At 35.9% G+C, this 15,050-nt stretch overlaps 1 protein-coding gene across 2 annotated transcripts in view; it reads left to right on the top strand.

The window, feature by feature from the left end:
• HIVEP1 (HIVEP zinc finger 1) overlaps positions 1-15,050 on the top strand; it is a 182,445-nt gene that overhangs the window by 16,471 nt on the left and 150,924 nt on the right. The window lies entirely within an intron of this gene.

Below are 15,050 nucleotides of genomic sequence, written 5' to 3' on the forward strand. Positions count from 1 at the left end.
TCTTTCTTCTACCTTGCTTTTTAACATTAGGTAAAGTAGGGAGTTGGAGTTCTATTTTTTTTCAGAATCACCTTTGGAAGGTCAAAACCCAAGGATGTTCTTGCCTTCTTTGAGGACAAAGTAACATGTTCCTAGCTGTCTTCTCTCTTCATTCTCTATCACTGTAGGACCTTGTTAACTCCCATTGAATTATCTCTATGCAGATGGCACTTAACTCTGAGCAAGTCACTTAATCTCTCTTGGTCTCAGTTTCCTCATTTGTAAAATGGTGGTTGGGAGTGGATGGTGGAGTAAAGGCAGGGACTCGCATGAGTTCTCCCTCAAACCCCTCTAAATACCTTTAAAAGTGACTCTAAACAAAACCTAGAGCAGCAGAACCCACAACAAGACAGAGTGAAACAAAATTCCAATCCAAGACAACCTGGAAAGTTAGCAGGAAAGGTCTGTTGCACCAGGGTGAGAGAGGAGTGCAGGCAGCACCAGTACAGACCCCAGAAAATCCAGAGCATACCTGTGGGTGACTGAATCACTGGCAGCAACGGCAGTTTCCAGGTCTCTCAGGCCACAGATGGTAAGAGAGTCAAACAACTGGTCAGAAGGAGATTTACAGGGGTCTTTTTGCTAGTACTGAGGCAAGACTCTCTTGCTTTGCCCATACTGAGATCTGTGTTGCAGTCCTGGGTGGCAGTCCCAGGGTGAAGAGGAACACTAGCATAGCAGAACTGGTGGCAGCAGTGGAGGGGGACCCTCTTCACAATCCAGGGCAGGAAGGAGTACTTGTGGTCACTTACAGACTAGAGCACAGGCCAGGATAGTAGTAAACACCTCTCCTTAGATCGTATCACCTTGGAAGAACTGAAAACTTACAGGTCTCTAGAATATCTCTGAAAACAGCTGTCCCTGAAGCTTGGGACAGTTTGCCCTCTACCCAGGAAGCAGAGCCCTACTTTAATAAAGAGTTAAAAGTCAACTAATAGGCTGGGAAAATAAGCAAACAATGGAAAAAAACAACCTCTGAATATTAAGTTATCATGGTGGCAAGGAAGATCAAAACACACACTCAGAAGACAGCAAAGTCAAAGCTCCTACATCCAAAGCCTCCAAGAAAAATATGAATTGGTGTCAGGCCATGGAAGATCTCAAAAAGAATTTTGAAAATCAAGTAAAAGAGGTAGAGGAAAAATTAGGGAGAGAAATGAGAGTAATGCAAGAAAATCATGAGAAAAGAGTCTGCAGTTTGACAAAGGAGACATAATACTGAAGAAAATAACACCTTAAATAACAGACTAGGCCAAATGGTAAAAGAGGTCCAAAAAGCCAATGAGGAGAAGAATGCCTACAAAGCAGAATTGACCAAATGGAAAAGAAGGTCCAAAAGCTCATTGAAGAAAATAATTGTTTAAAAATTAGAGTGGAGCAAATGAAAACCAATGACTTTGCGAGAAATCAAAAAAGTTGAAAAAATAGAAGACAATGTGAAATATCTCATTGGAAAAACAAATGTCTTGGAAAATAGATCCAGGAGAGATAATTTAAAAATTATGGGGTTTCCTGAAAGCCAGGATCAAAAAAAGAGCCTAGACATCATCTTTCAAGAAATTATCAAGGAAAACTGCCCAGATAATGTAGACCCACAGGGTAAAATAGAAATCGAAAGAATCCACTGATCACCACATGAAAGAGATCCCAAAATGAAAACTCCAAGGAATATTATAGCCAAATTTGAGAGTTCCCAGGTCAAGGAGGAAATATCACAAGCAGCCAGAAACAAACAATTCAAGTATCATGGAACCACAGTCAGGATAATATAAGATTCAGCAGCTTCTACATTAAAGGGTCAGAGGGTGTAGAATATGATATGCCAGAGGGCAGAGGAGCTGGGATTACAATCAAGAATCACCCAGCAAAACTGAGTATAATCCTTCAGGGGGAAAAATGGATATTCAATAAGGTAGAGAACTTTCAAGCATTCTTGATGAAAAGACCATTTTTTTCCCCCTGAAGTATGGCCTGTTAATTGGTCTCTCTGCCTCAAGTCTCTATGTGAATTATGATCAATCCACTTTGCCGTTGTTCACTTATTCTATCTACCCCATTCAACATCCCTGTAACTTTTCAGACTAAAGTGCCCTCTCTGGTCACCAGTCCCCTAGATGTGTTATTTTCTTCACTAGAATGTAAGCTCCTTGAGGGTAGGGATTGTCTTTGTGTTCTTCTCAAGCACAGATCTAAGCTCATCATTGCTCTACTCAATAAACTCCAGTGGTTCCCTGTTACCACAGGAGTTCTTAACCTTTTTGTGTCTTGGACCCCTTTGGCAGTCTAGTGAGAACTATGGATCTCTTCTTAGAATAATGTTTTTAAATGTGTAATATGGAATACATAGAATTACAAAGGAAACCAATTATATTGAAATAGTTATCCTAACAGAAACAATAACAATTTAGGGAGAAAAAACAAACTCAGCTCATGGACCCCAAATTAAGAACCCTTGCTCTAGGATCAAATATACATTCCTCTTTTTGCCATTTAAAGACCTTTGCAACCTATTTTGAGTCTACCTTTCAGACTTATTACATGTAACACCTTTTCGTGCACACTTTGGATCAGCCAAACTGACCCTTTTGCTGTTCATCACACTGAGAATTCCATCTCTTATTTGTATAGCTTTGAATAAGCTATCCCCAATACCTATAACGGACTTCCTCTTATAATCCTTGGTTTGTTTCAGAGGTCTCAGCTCATGTATACCCTCCTAAATTCCCAGTCCACTAATAGCTTCTAGTACCTCTGTACCTCCCTCCCCCCAAATAGCTTGTATTTATTTTGTATACGTATATGTATGAGAGGTATGTGGAGTAGTGGCTAGAGAGCTGGCCTTAGATCCAGGAAGACATGGGGTCGACTCTGATCTCTGACACCTCTGGTTGTGTAACATTTGAATCACTTAATCTTTTAGTGCTCTAGGCAACTCTCCTAAGACTATAAGTAGTAGAGAAGGACCAACCTACAGGGTAGAGAGAATTTCCTTGTTTGGGAGTTCCCTATATCAATAAAATCACATAATTAGTTTCTATCCTATTTTCTCTTGCCCTAGGTTTTGTATTTACTTCTGTGTGGCTTTTGAAGCCCTTCGCAGTCTGACCCCAACCTATCTTTCCAGTTTCTATATGTTACTCCTCTTGTCATACTCTGTAGTCCAGTCAAATTGGAATACACTCACCTTTTAATGTGAAGTCTTTCCTGATTTCCCCTTGCTGCTTAAGCACATACGTAACCTGTGCATGCATATATATTCACATATATGTATGTATTTAATATGTACATTTATGCATATTTTTGTGTTCGTGTTCCCAATAGAATATATCAGGGACTGTAATTTTTTGTCTTTGTATCTCCAGTGCCTGGCACATAATAGGCAATTTAATACTTGTTGATTGCTTGAATACCATTAAAAGAGTGGTAACTCTCTACTTGCGTCAGGAGAAAAGATTACTAGTTATGTTTGTACATCAACACTTGTCTCAAAGATAGTATTAAAATAAATATTTCTTACTATGTTAATTCAAGAAAAACTCTAGTATTTACTGAGTCCATTTATGCAGAAAATGTGATTCATTCCAATCTAGTTTCATCACAGTCTTTCAGAGCCTTTATTAATGACCAAAAATGCTTGGTATTGCCACATACCATACAATGTGATGAACATAGCTATGGATATTGCCCTCTTGGACATTTTAAATTTATATTACTTACTTGGATAGAAATAAAGGTCACAAGTAGCTGAACAAACATTGGATAAGTCAAAAAATGACCAAATCCGTTATTAACATGTACAAACAATAGGGAGAGAACATTGCAAGGGAGATGTGTGTTAAAGATTTATGTGTATTGGTAGTTGATCTGAGTATCAATGGCATATAAGCTTTGTTGGTGATGAATTAATAAGTATTCCATCTGTTGTAATATCTGGGAGTAGAGTTAGGATTTTGGTTAGTAAGTTTGTATTTGGTTGAAATGTTTTTTCATGGAATGATTGCATCATGGACAGATTCCATAGGTCATTCCTTTAGGCAGTTGTTCGACTTTTAAGATCTTTCTGACACTTGTAGATTTCTGTCAAGAACTTATTTTGAGTTCTAACCTCAAAGACTGGCTTAGAGTTGATGGAAAATCACTCCATTTGTACCACTTCTGGGGTTGTATCCCAAAGAGATCACACAAGTGGGAAAAGGACTCATATGTACAAAAATATTTATAGTGACTCTTTTTGTAGTAGCAAAGAATTGGAAATCGGGGGGATGCCCATCAATTGGGGAATGGCTGAACAAGTTGTGGTATATGAAGGTAATGGAATGCTATTGTGCTATAAGAAATGGGGAAGATACGGACTTCATAATAACCCGGACAAACCTACATGATATAATGCTGAGTGAGCAGAGCAGAACCAGGAGAACATTATACACAACCACAGATATATAGATTTTTTGATGACTAATCCTGATAGACTTGGCTCTTCTCAGCAATACAAGGTTCAAAGACTCATGATGGAGGACTCATGATGGAGAGAGCTATCTACATCCAGAAAAAGAACTATGGAGTCTGAATGCAGATTGAGGCACACTGTATGCTCTCTGTTTTTTCCCTTTGTTTTTTTTTCCTCTTTTGTTTTTGTTCTTGTTTTTGGTTTTTTTTTTTCTGGTTTTCTTTCTTCTTTCTCATGATTCATTCCATTGGTCATAATTCTTCTTTACAACTTGACTATTGTGTAAATAAGTTCAATGAGAAGTTATATGTAAAAGATATATCGGATTCCATGCTGTCTTAGGGAGGAGGGTGGGAAGAGGGGAGGAAAATCTGGAACTCAAAATTTGGTGGAACTGAATGTTGTAAACCAAAAATAAAAAAAGTCTTAATTATAATAAAAAAGGACATAAAAAATAAAAAGAAAATCACTCCGTTTGTGTTGCAGAATGATGTACCAGACAGACACTATTAATAGTTAAAGCTGAATTAGTAAAAATGTTAACTCCAGAGATTTGAGTATCAGCTTTTGATATTGTTTTAAATCTTATTTTATTAGTTATATTTTTTATAACTGATTTGCATCTTTCTAAAATTCTTGACCAGTCTCAGAATTGTGTTTCTGTTTAAGAATAGAGGTTTGGGAGACTTTGGCTTCATCACATAAGCTTATGTGACGTATAGAAGTGTCCACTTGTGGAACAATTTTGCTTCCGTGAAAAATACATGTGTCCTTTGTAAAATATATTTTGATTGATTGTTATTTCTAAAAACATATAAATACTTAAATACATTTAGATCAAGCATTATTTTGAAAGATATGCAAATATTTCATAGCAGTTTTTTGAATGTTCATTTTTAACTTGTCAAAGGTATAGGTTTTATATGCAGATAGGTCTATATGAATGATTATATGGGGTTGGGCAAAAAGGAATTTAGCAGAAATTATCAGAGAGACTTTACTTTTATAGATATTCTTTGGCTTCCATTGGCGTAATTCTTGTCTAGCTAACTGCAGGATTGGTGTTTGCTTTTTATTTTTCAGCTCTGCCAGTTCTGATAATTGCCTCACCCTGCCACCCTTATGAAACATTTGCCACTGTATTATTTCAAGGATAAAACTTTTGTTATCTGGCTTGTACTTTGTGATTTATATATTTTAGGTACAGGATTTGACCTGTGGTATATCCAAAACCTTGTAGTGATGAGTTGTGTTTTAGTGTGATTTTACAGTAGACGTGCAATGAAAGTTAATGACCCATTCTTTCCACTGTAGTTTTTATGAACTCTGACAGGTTACCCTTGTATAAGAATATTTTGTAGTGATTTTTATTGAATATTCAATGATGTTTCTTCATTGGAAGCATTTAATGCTTTTATTTGATAAATTATGTACATCATAGCCGATAAACATTTAAAATGAAATATTCTGTAACTGATAAGTACTGATAAGCTAACGATAGTTCATCATAAAATGAATTTAAGAAATCCTATATTATAGGATGGAGTATAAATATATTAAAAGTTTGTAACCAGGAAAAATGGAATTTAGATTTGCAGAAATGGCCAGGGTTCTCAAGATTAGGATTTTGTTTTATTTGTTATGTGTACCAAAACAGTATCAGTGTGTCTGGTATTTCTATAATTTCTTTAAATTTTGTAGAAGTGCTGTAGTAAAGACTAAATTTTCTTTAGCATCTGTATTAGTTCATAGTATCATAGATTTAGAGCTGAAAGGTAACTTAAAGACCTTTGAATCTAAACTCCCTCATTTTACAGATAAAAAACTGATGCACAGAAGTTAAGTGATTTTTCCCAGTTACAGATCTGGTAAGTGACTGAGGAAAGGTTCAAACTCAGATCTTCCTGACTCCAGGTCCAACACTCTACCCACTATATTATGTAGCTGCCTCAGTAGATAGTTGGCAGGGGTTAAGGTAAGTACAGAGTGCTATACATGTAGACACATGTCAGTCTGAATCTTGTGCTTATAAATCACAGATGAAATGAAGATTACCGACATTTTGATTTGCAGTTTTCTCGTTGCTTAGGAGTTAAACATTCTTTTTATTCCATTGGTATAATAATATAGATTACTTCCCCCTTGCATTATGTTAAAGGCTGAGGGTAACAATAGTGGTAAAAAATTACAGAGGCAGAATACAGGAAGAACCAAGGAAAAATATCTTTGAGATACCAGACATTGTGTGTTATGTCTTTACATTGGGCTATTCCTGTATTTTCTCTGTCTCTCTCTGTCTCTCCTCCTCCACTTTTGACTCTATAATAGCCTAGGGAGGAGGTTTTAAGAGGGTTAGCTAGAGGATGTTGCTTGGGCAACTTGTGATTTCTCTGTAGCTTTGGTCTGCCCATTATCTGGCACAGACTGTGGAATTTCACTGGGAAAAAACAGTAGGTATAAGACTTCAAAAAATATAGTAAACTTTTGGGCTAGAATCATGACTTTTTAGATTCGATGAAAACATTTTACTAAATAGTGCCTTTGATATTAAATGAAGAACTACTGACACCTCATGGACATGGATTATATTTTTAGCTTAAATTGTAGAGTTTTGTATATATTATATATGTATGTGTATGTATATGTTATCTATATATGCACATATATGAATGTAGTAGGTGTATGTACTTATTTTACCATCTATATTATCAATAATAGTTTTTTGGTTAAAAGCATGGAATTTTAAAATGTGCTTTGTCATAGATTATATAAGTGAAAGATATTAAACATACTCCTTTTTAATTTTTTTATTTTTATTTTTTTTTAGAAGATGGGGCAGGGTCCAGACCTGTGAATCAGTATACGGTAATCTGGTATGGCAAGTCCCTCCATCAGTGTCAACTGGAAATTCTTTTGTGACTTTTAATTTTAGAGACTTAACTGGGACACTGCGTTAAGTGTCCTACAAGTTGCACAGCTAATATTTGTCAAAGACAGAGCTAGAACTTGGACTTTCCGACTCCCAAGTTTTGTCTCTTAGACTACATTCGTTTCATTTAAATTGAGTTGTAGTGTGAATCTTCACAATTTAATCACAGCTTAGGTTGGTTATTTTCAGAGCAATTTTTTTCTAATTCTGTCTGCTTTGTGATGATCCAAGTAGACAATATTAATGTCACAGGCACTGTAGAATTTAGCTATTGTATGGAGTGACTTGAAGGTCAAGAACAAAATGACATTTTCAACATTGACATTAAATAAATGTAAGGTGTATGGTATAGTGGAAGCACATCAGACTGGGAATCAAAGGGCCCAGGTTCTCATCTCATCTTTATTGAATTTCTGGCCTTAATTTCCTTATCTGTCACTTGAGAGGCTTGGACCCTAGATCTCTAAGGTCCCTTCAGCTCAAAGATTGTAACTATGATTATTGGTTTTTCAAATTGATTTGTATTATTAGCTGCAAAGAAAGACTAGTAAAATTGTTTTAGTAGAAATAATAAATTAAAAATATATAGATGATGGATACTTTGAGGACAGTATGTTTTAAAAATTAAAATATTAAAGTTTTTAGTTGAAACTGGTGCATTTAATGTTTTAGTAATTCCAACTGTCTTTAAAGCAGATCTTTGTAAAGTGAATCTTATTTTTTTCATTTCATTTCATTGAGTTCCATAATATTACCAAAGAGGTATTTCTAAAGAAAAAATTGCCTCAGTAGAGTGTGTTGAAAATTTTAAATTAAAAAGGGTATTTTGTTTTTAATACATTGAAGAACTTTTCAGCACTTTCCTAACTCCTACTCACATCTCTTCTTTGCTATTATTCATATGTAATAAGAATCTCTCTTATGACTGGGAATATCTTTATTCTTAATTTAACATCTTCTGGATTTTAGCTCCTTTCTTTTTGACTTTATATTTATATCCATTAACAGAAACATAGGTTCATAGAATTAAAACCAGAAGGTACTTTAGAGATTCTTATCTAGTACCTTTGATGTTGGGCAAATCAGTTAACCTCTACAGGTCTCAGTCTCCTCCTGTATAAATGAGGGGATTGGATGAGATTATTAATAAGGCTTGAAGTTTCTGTGAGCACTGGCATTTTACAGTTGAGGAAGCAGATATCAAGAGAGATTACTTGATCTGTACCAAGGCCACACATTTCTGTTAGTAGACTTGGAATTGAAACATAAATGTTCTCTTGCCTAACTTGTCCACTACCTTGCAGTAGCACATTTTACCAGTAGATGCTGCTATGTAATGCATGATGCATTCTGTCCTACAAATGACCTAAATTAGAAGCTTTGCTTCTTTCACAGTAAATTTTGGTATACTATTTTTCATTGGTTCTATCATTCACAATGCTGTAAGCTGAATTAATGGGAAACATGTTGTGATATCAAATATTTAAAATTTTAATAACAGTTTTTGAATTAAGAATTAGTTTATTTTTAATTCATTTAACAACAGTTTCTAATCTTATAAAAGTAGCAGTTATTGTTTAGAATTAGCAGTCTGTGGTTTAGAATTGTACTAGAATTCTGTTGATGTGCAAACTGTGTATCTTACAAGAGAAGGGTGTGACTTACACTTTTTCCAGAGGAGATTTGGGGTTCACACATTCTCCTCTGCTGCCCTGTGCCTCTGTGTTTGGCCCTCTGAGGAAAGAGACACCATCACATAGGACTATATTGCCTCCTTTTCTTTTGAGTTACTCCATTCTTTGAAGGTCAGAGAAATGAGTGTATCTCTGTAGACAAATGTAACAGTACTAGGCACAAAATAAGCTTTATTATCAGTATGCAAAAGACCCATCATCAGTTTTCTTCCCTGGACTGGTTTCCCCCCCCCATTTCTCTCCTCCCCCACATTTTCCAAGTGCATTTATGGAAAGTGAGACTAATTTTAATATTTTGTATTTAGCAAAGCACAGTAATGTGGATGACAGACTGGGATCAGGAGCTGTTTATTGAGGATCTAACTCTGTCACAATCTTGAGACCTTGGGAATATCACTTAATGTTGGTTGTTGAATGGAAATTGCGTCACTACTGTGTGAGGAAAAAATGAAAAGAATAATTTTGAAAGTCTTTTTGTAAGGTACAAGGCACTATTAAAAGTTACTATTAATATTAAATTATATCAGTATTAAATGAGAATAATAGCTTAGTCACAAGAGTTATTAGAGATAACTCTAGTTGGAGAAAAATCAAAATGGACATTTGACACTCATTGCAAAGCCACAAAGCCTTCTTAGGCTGTTTCCTTGTGCCTTCACTGCTCTCTTTGTTCTGGACAGTGGAGAGCACAGTGTGGAAAGTCAGAGACATATATGTTATAAGGACCATGTGTGCAAAAGACTAAAGGCGTAGAAATTACTTAAATTTGAAGCAGAATAGATTCAGTTTGGACAGAATTTCTTGGCTGTAGTAAGAAAATATTGAATTAAGTAGTAGAAAGAGCCCGAGATTTGGAGTCAGATATGCCTGGGTTTGATTCCTAGTTTTACTACTGGATGATTTTGTGTATGAGAAACTCATGTTTGTTAGACCACTTGACCTGTCTGGGCCTTAGTTTTCTTAGCTCTAGAATTATAGTCTGGGCCCAGATGGCCCCCAACACTCCTAGAGCTGAATCTATAATCTTAAGCAGAGAAGACTTAGACCTAGGCAGTTTCTTTTGGAAATTATTTAAAATATGTCCGAAGTTATTAATTATTGAGATAGTTTAGTGGAAAGGGCTCTGAATTTGGAGTCAGATGAGCTGGGGTTGAACACTGGAAAAATAAGCATAGTGAGATCTATTTTTTTAATGCCATTTTGACTGTAAAGAATGCTCTGTTACGGATTGGTTGTGTAGCCTAAGTGGTAGAGCAGTGGTATCAGGCTCAAGTAGAAATGGAGACCAATTTCTGTGGGCTGTTGTTTTATTGTATTTTTATATATTTTGTTAAATATTTCCCAATTACATTTTAATCTGGCTTGGTTGCACTTGGGAGGGTTGTGGGCCTGCTTGTGGCCTGAGGATAGTGTGGGACCCCTTTGTGGTAGAGCACTGTACTTTGTCAGGAAGACCTTGGTTCCAATCCTATCTCAGATATTTACTAGCTGCATGATGCTGGTAAGTCCCTTTAACCTTTGTTTTCTTTCTCTGTTTTCTTCATCTGTTAAAGAGAAATTGAGGGTTGGACTGGAGGCTGCTTCCGGTTTTACATCTGTGATCCTATGATTGTAAGTCATTTCAATCCTGGGCCTTAATTTCCACATCTGTACAATGACAAGGTTGGACTAGATGGTCCACAAGATCCCTTCATGTTCAATTTCTATGATCCCAGGATCTTAAATGAACTGATGCATTTCAGTGGGCTTAAAACAATAAAATAGATTTGTGGTAGAATTAAAATACTGTCTTGAGGAGTTGGAGATCTTAGAAGAAGTGAACATACAACTGTCTTTGTAGATTATTCACCTGTTCCAAGGCAGTAAAAGAGGTCGGCCGATCTCAAGGTCTCAGTCATCTCTATTATTTTAGATAGCAAAATTTCTTTGCAGAGGTTATGACCCAATGGCTTTTTGCAGGAGTATTGAGAGACACTGATTGAGGCCAGTCTCCACAATTTTAGTTATTCACAAAATGATGTGTTAGTCCAGGTCCTCTATCCCTAGAATTCTCTCCCAGCCTCTCTCAAGAGTTGTAAAGGCACTTCTGGTTGTGTGGTTACATAGTAAACAGAACAGATCTGTTTCTGTTTAGTGGGAAGGCAAATACTATTTTATGTGTATGTGTATTTGTTATAATGCTTAGCACTTTGGAGTCCCTTGAATGTTAATCTGATTTCACTGAGTCTATATGATGAGTCATTGGTAACACTTGTTGTTTTTGACTTCTAATCCAAAAGACTTTCTTACTATTCATAGTTTACTTCTGGGCTGCAGTTTGCTACTGAATATAAACATAGTTGTTGGTAATATACTTTTATGTGGTTAGGAAACAAATTTTATTATTTATTTCAAGGAGTAGAATATGTTTCTTATATGAAATAAACTGTACTAATGTTTTGTATTTTGTATTATTAAAAAGTGCAAAAGCTTAAAAGTCTCAAAGAGGAAGGGGATGAGCCCCCCCCCCCCCTTTAATATTTTTTTTTAAAGCACTGTGGCTTGTAAAAATCTGGGGAAAATTTGAATCCCTGTTTGCTAGAGATAAAGAATTACCTGTATTTTAATGACTTGTTAAAGTGGATTTGTTATCTTATCAATGTAGCATTCCCTCTTCTGCTATAATTCATCCTTGCTTCCTGCCCAGTGTGATTTTTTTTTTTTTTTTGCAGAGCCTCCATGACGGATCCATGGGGTATACTGGAGGTCTTCCTTTACATTTTTTTTTGACATTTTGCAGAATGCATCGACTCTTCACCATTCTTGCTGCATGACCAGCTTTTCACTTTTTTCTGAGCATATGTTTTCTCAGTGATTTCCCTTATGCTACGTCTTATACATGAGTCACTTTCTCAAGTGAGCCCACCATACCATATTTACAGTTCCCTTAACTCATATGTATCTACTTATAACAGCCTCAATGGACTGGCTATCCTGTTATATGTCACAGTCTGTACAATAGTATTTCTCATCCATTTAGTTTTTCTATATGAATTATTACTAGGCCAGACTCTTTTGAGTAATGATCAATTTCATTAATTTGGCCATATGATGATTTTGGGTTTGATGCAGTCAACATATCTATAAACAGGAGTATCTGAAAGACTTTACTAAAACCTTTTCCATTTGTACCTTTTTCAAGACAGCCTTCATGATGATACAATTCCCTCTTTTTTGCCTTACTTGAAGTTAATAATTACAGTAATTGAGTAAACAACTGTCTGTGTGATTTTATTTATCCAGGACTCTTTTATGATCTTAACATACACATGAGACATTCTGTTGAAAGAGAACCTTTAAAATTATATTAACTGTACTGTTAGATTATTTTTTGTGGTCCAGAAAAAAAATAAAAATTGTAGGATCTTATTATTTCTATGCCCTTTTGAGTGTAAAAAAGTATTCTCCCATAGAGAATCACTTATAAAAGCCTGCTTATTTATAGGACCATAGGATCCTGTATTTGAATGCAAAGAAATCCTAGCTGTTATCTAGATCAACTCTTGATTCCACAAATCCTTACTGAATTCCTTCAACTCTGATTGGAATTTTTCCAAAATCTGATTGAAATCATATTAACCTGACTGAATCCTTCCAGCCTCTCTGAAATACTTCTCTCTATCCTTTTTAGCAACTACCCTTTCAACCTTATTCCCCCATCCTAATTGAATCCCCCAGTTCCTGTACTGACTTTCCCCAAATTATGATTGCACTTTTTTTCAAATGGAAATACCACTCCACTGATTTTACAAAACACAGACTGAAATATTCCCAACCTGACTAAAATCCCTCCATTATGAAAAACTAATATTTACTCCCTACCTCCCAAACATGAGATCTTCCAAACTTCTTTTAAAATATTCTTCAGGGATACCCCTCAATATGCATGTAGAACATTCTCATAAAGATAATATGAAGATACACACACATATGTGTACATATATATTAATTGATGGCCACTTGATTACCTTTCTTGGTATTAATATTGCTTTATGATATTTTCCTCTTCTTTTTTATCCTGAGATAGCTTGTAAAATAATATGCAGATGTTTTCAAGATTTTGTCAACTCCAGCATAAATTTCTCACGGTTTGGTTTAGTCCTCTTTCAGGCTTCATTTTTGTAATGTACCTTTAGCATATAGCATATATAGGTTTTGTGTTAAATTGAAGATGTGTCTGTTTCTCTGTCATTGATGGTGAAAATTGAGTGCTATAGAAGTAACTGATTTGTCCCATTTTAATTTATTTTTGTTCTGCCAGTTTCAACTCCAAATTGTTTTTGTGATGATGATGACAGTGAGGCTCAGTTGGGTTTTATGACAAACAGACTTGTTTGTGCTTTCATTGCTTTTGCTATTTTGTTAGTCAATACTGCATATAGTCTTTTGATATCTTCCTCTTCAGTGTTTTATAAATTAATTTGTAGTGTTGTCCTTTCTTAGCATGTTTCTCTGCTTGGCAAGAAGATGATTCTGGGTACTGTTGGCTTCTCTTTTGTGGTGACTGTTTTAAATTGACTAAAACTTTTGTAGGAAATCATGATAATCAAGGTCAATATCTTTGCTAATTTTCTATTTTCATTTTTTTGCATTGATGGATTGATTAGGTTGATGCTGTGACAGTTGTTTGTAGTGTCATCTTCTCATTTTTAACCTTTTAGGTTGATGTTGCTTTGCTTGAACTAGTTTATGGATTAACAGCACATTGATAAATGATTCTCATTAATAAAAAGCAATTTCCTGCGTTTTTCTTTTCATTTTTATGATGTTCTCTTGCTTTATGGTAATTTCCATGTCTTATGCCTTCTGACCTTCTTTTGGAATGAACTAGACGTCTTAAAAGATGTCTCAAACTGAACTTACTAATTTATTCACCAAACCTTCCCTTCTTTCAGATTCCCCTATTACACCACCATCTTCCCATTCCCCCAAGCTTGTAATCTAGATGTCATCCTGGACTGCTTATTCTTTTTAACCCCTGTGTCCAATCTTTTGCCAATGCCTGTCTAACATGACATGATGTGACATGACATAATATAATCTCACTAATATATCCTCTTCTCTCCTCTGATGCTGTCACCATACTGATACAGCTCCTTATCATCTCACACCTGGACTATTGTAATAGCATGCTGGTTGACTTCCCTGCTGCAAGTCACATTGGGGTGTTCAGGGCTGCTAAGACTTTTTCATGGCTGCTCATCCACCTTTGGAGTCTACCTGCCACCTGTGGCTCCAAGAAGCTGTAGCATGCACAGTGGCCTCACCCCAGTAAAACTGTCTTGATAAATAAGCTAAACCAGGTTGAGGGTAACCAACAGGCTTCAAACCCATCAGTGAATTGGTGGGGTATCTACCTCAAGCATGTGAAGACTTGCCTGATGCAATTGGCAGATGTGAACATTTTGTTTCAGTGGCCCATGAAGGTGGGGAAAGCAGATGCTATGGAATGCTTAGAACTTGGTCAGATACTGGAGGTGCCAACGTCATCTACTGCATCCAGAGCCATGGCCAGTTGTCTTGACTTTTATCTTGCCACTGGGCTCCAATGACTCCTGATGAGAACGTGAGGCTGGCAATTTTGTGCAACTCTGCCTCATTTATGTCCAATCTAAGTGCAAGTCAAAAGGCATTACCAATACCATTTTATTGTTGTGTTATTTTATCATTTTACTATTCAATACTTTTATTATTTTATTATTAAACTATTTTATTATTTATTATTTTACTATCTTATTATTTTATCTACCTTGAAATCCTGTGGTGATGGGCTAATGATAAAACAGCAGGTGCAGACACACGGTGAGCTTTAGTCACAGTCCTGTACATGGGTGGTCCAGCATGGCCATCTTCTTGCTGGACTGAAGCAGCGGGCGTATTTGGCAGCCCCCTGGTTGTCTGA

The sequence above is a fragment of the Trichosurus vulpecula genome, chromosome 1, assembly GCF_011100635.1.
Source record: "Trichosurus vulpecula isolate mTriVul1 chromosome 1, mTriVul1.pri, whole genome shotgun sequence".
Taxonomy (NCBI): domain Eukaryota; kingdom Metazoa; phylum Chordata; class Mammalia; order Diprotodontia; family Phalangeridae; genus Trichosurus; species Trichosurus vulpecula.